This window comes from Acomys russatus, chromosome 29 (assembly GCF_903995435.1).
Source record: "Acomys russatus chromosome 29, mAcoRus1.1, whole genome shotgun sequence".
Taxonomy (NCBI): Eukaryota; Metazoa; Chordata; class Mammalia; order Rodentia; family Muridae; genus Acomys; species Acomys russatus.
The window spans coordinates 39,811,934-39,815,504 of NC_067165.1; the positions used below are offsets into that span (position 1 = coordinate 39,811,934).

Genomic DNA, 3,571 nt, shown 5'->3' on the forward strand with positions numbered 1-3,571 from the left:
CCTTGACTCCCAACTCATTTGACACCCAAGAACTCGAGGACTCAGTGACTCAGCCTTAGATGGAAACCTAGGCTCTTTTCCTGTCTTGCGTTTGTCTTAAATCCTTTATTTATCTACGTATTTGCCTTTCATGTTTATGCGTGTCTTGCTGCCTGCCTATGCAGTGCTCACAGGCCAACAGATTTCCTGGAGCTTCCTCCACGTGGGTCCTGGGGACTGAACCCTGGTCCTCTGCAAGAGCAGCAAGTGCGCGTAACCACTGAGCAATCTCTTCAGTCCCTTGTTTTCTGCTTTTGAGATGGAGTTTCTCCAGGTAGTCCTGACTGGTCTAAAGCTCAGATTCTTTCTGCTTTAGCCTCTGAAGTGCTGGAATTAGAGGTATATATATTCATAGTTGGATTGACTACTTAAAAATACAACTTTAAACACTTGCACATACATATATGTACATATCCACACATATACAAATAGGAATTCATATACTTTTTCTTCTTGGGGGGGGGTCAAACCTGGGGCTTTGTGCATACTATGTAGCCACAAGCTGCTCCAATGAGCTACATCTGAATCCCTCTACTTGAAAAATATATTAAGTCTCTGGCTGGAAATGTAAAGTGATAGTGTTTGGGCTTCAAATGCTCAAGGTCCTATGATCTATTATTACCCAGAACTGAAAAAACTAAATTGAAATATGAACACATTTCAGAGATTAAAAAATATAATTATAGTTATGTACAGAAAACTCAGCAGTGTACATTTAACCCAGTTTAGTGGCGAGTTCTTTGGCCTTCGTCTTTTCTAGCTTGGCAATGCGAGCCACAGATTTAGGATCCAGGACATTGCATCCCCAGTGGTGGTGGATCTCATCATATCTGCCATTGTAATTGGTCCTAGTAGCTCCCACCAGCTTAGCCAGAGCACCCTTGTCTTCCGAGTTAACCTGCATGAAGGCAACAGTGGTGCAAGTCTTCCTGTGGACCAGCCGCCCCACCCAGGCCTTTCCCTTGATGATGCAGTAGGGGACCCCCATCTTTCGACACAGGGCAGGCAGGAAGACCACCAGCTCAATGGAGTCTACGTCATGGGCAGTCACCACCAGCTGAGCTTTCTTGTTCTCCACCAAGGTGGTGACTGTATTGACTCTGCTCGAAGGACAGGTGGTCTCAGTTGGGATGGCCTTTTCCCAGCAGCTTTCTTTTCAGCACGGGTCAGCAGCCTTTATGTCTTCTGCTTTGTCTCTGGCCTGTATTTGTTGGCAAGCTTAAGCAACTGGGTAGCTGTTTGCTGGTCCAGGGTCTGGGTGAGCTGGTTAATGGCAGGAGGCACTCTGAGCACTTTTGCAGGATGGCTCTTTGTTGCTGCGGCCTGATGTAGCGGAGCCCTTTAACGAAGCAAGTAAGATCTCTTTTGGGCTGGATATCCTGCCCGATGCCGAAGTTCTTGGGCCTTCTTAAATAAAGGATTGAGCACCTCTTTGGCCTCCTGTTTCTTCACCACGGCGGGGGCCAGGCCGCCTTCTTCTCCTTGGTCTTCTTTCCCTTGGGCATCCTGCTGGGCTGGAGGAAAGAGCCATTTCAGAGATTTTTATTAAATGTTGTTCGTGGTGGTGCACACCTTTAGTCCCAGCAATCAGGAGGCAGAAGCAGGCAGATTGCTGTGAGTTCGAGGCCAGCCTGGTCTACAAAGTGAGTCCAGGACAGCCAAGGCTACACAGAGAGATCCTGTCTCAAAAACAAAACAAACAAATGTTGTCTTCAGTTCCAAAGAGAAGTCCCCAGAGCAGACACATACACAGGCAATATGGAATGCTGAAATGAATTCCCTTAATGGATGCAAAGCTAGACTACACTCACAGGTCAGCAACCAACTGCACTCTACCTGGGTATGATTTGCTTAGAAAAAAAACCCCACATTTTTTTCATGTAGCCCAGGCTGGCCTTAACCTTGTCAAGTAGAGGAGAATGGTTTTTAACTTCTGATCCTTTTGCCTCCACCTCCCAAGAGCTGGGATTATAGGCACTCATGCTCACACCTGCACTCATGCTCACACCTGCACTCATGCTCACACCTGCACTCATGCTCACACCTGCACTCATGCTCACACCTGCACTCATGCTCACACCTGCACTCATGCTCACACCTGGTGTTCTGGAGTGCTGGGCATCGAGCTCAGGGTTCCACACATGCCAGATAAGCATTCTACCAACCCTTGACTCATATTTTTCTGCATAAGAGCACTCAGGAGGCAAAAGCAGGTGGATCTCTGTGAGTTCTAGACCAGCCTGATCTACAAAAGCGATTCCAGGACAGCCAGGGCTCTTGTTGCACAGAAAAACCCTGTTTTGAAAAAAAAAAAAATAATAAATCCCAGCACTCAGGAAGCAGAGGCAGGCAGATCGCTGTGAATTTGAGGCCAGCCTGGTCTACAAAAGCGAGTTTAGGACAGCCAAGGCTACACAGAGAAAGTCTGTTTTGGGAATAGATAAATAAATAAATAAAAAGCCAAATAAAACAAAATCTCCCCTAAGCCCCCACAACAAACAAACATCCCCGCCTCAAAAAACCCCTAAAATTTAGAACCCAAAACAATTTTCCCAGCGCTTTCCAGTGAAGCTTCAGATAACAAACCCTGGACTTTTGGAATTAGGGCCTGAAGTCTTACCAATTGAGATAGCCGGGCTTGTTTTTTTTTTTTTTTCCCTCACAGATAAATGAAAGAGGCATAGAATCAATCCTGAGCGTACTACAGAACACCCAGTTGGTTTTTGTTTTGTTTTTGCTTTTTTTCTGAAGAAACATATTAATTTTGTGGGTCCACTCAGGAGCCTTTCGATTTTTCCTGTACTCTCGTTATTCTGAAGCGAACACTCACATGACTAGCCGATCCTTGTCCCCCACTCCCACTGCTTCTGCTCCCCCTCCCTTGTCCACCCCCCCACTGCTTCTGCTCCCCCTCCCTTGCCCACTCCCCCCACTGCTTCTGCTCCCCCTCCCTTGTCCCCCCCCCCGCTTCTGCTCCCCCTCCCTTGTCCCCCCTCCCACCGCTTCTGCTCCCCCTCCCTTGTCCACCCCCCCCACCGCTTCTGCTCCCCCTCCCTTGTCCCCCCTCCCACCGCTTCTGCTCCCCCTCCCTTGTCCACCCCCCCACCGCTTCTGCTCCCCCTCCCTAAGTGACTTCCACTTTCCTCCCCAGAGGAGTCTCATCTGCACCTCCAAATGCAATGACTATGTCTTTTGTTTCGTTTTGTTTTGTTCTGTTTTGTTTTGCTTTGTTGAGACAGGGTTTACCTGTGCAGCCTTGGCTGTCCTTTGTAGACCAGGCTGGTCTCAAACTCACTGCGATCCTCCTGCCTCTGTCTCCCCTAGTGTTGAGATTACAGGCATGCGCCACCATGTCTGGCTGAGTATGTCTATTTTCGACCTGTCTACAAACACGGTGACACAAAAGATGCTCAGTCATATCTGGCGTCTTTCACTCAGCGAAACCTCCATCAAGTGGCCTATTGCTTTTTATTGTGTTCTAGCGTCTTACAGGGTGAACAGGATCTCAGTGAGTCTGTCCACTCCAGTGCTG

General features: G+C 48.1%; 1 pseudogene; it reads right to left on the reverse strand.

The window, feature by feature from the left end:
* Positions 1-754: 754 nt before the first annotated feature.
* LOC127211682 (60S ribosomal protein L7a-like) lies at positions 755-1,544 on the reverse strand (annotated as a pseudogene).
* Positions 1,545-3,571: the final 2,027 nt, after the last annotated feature.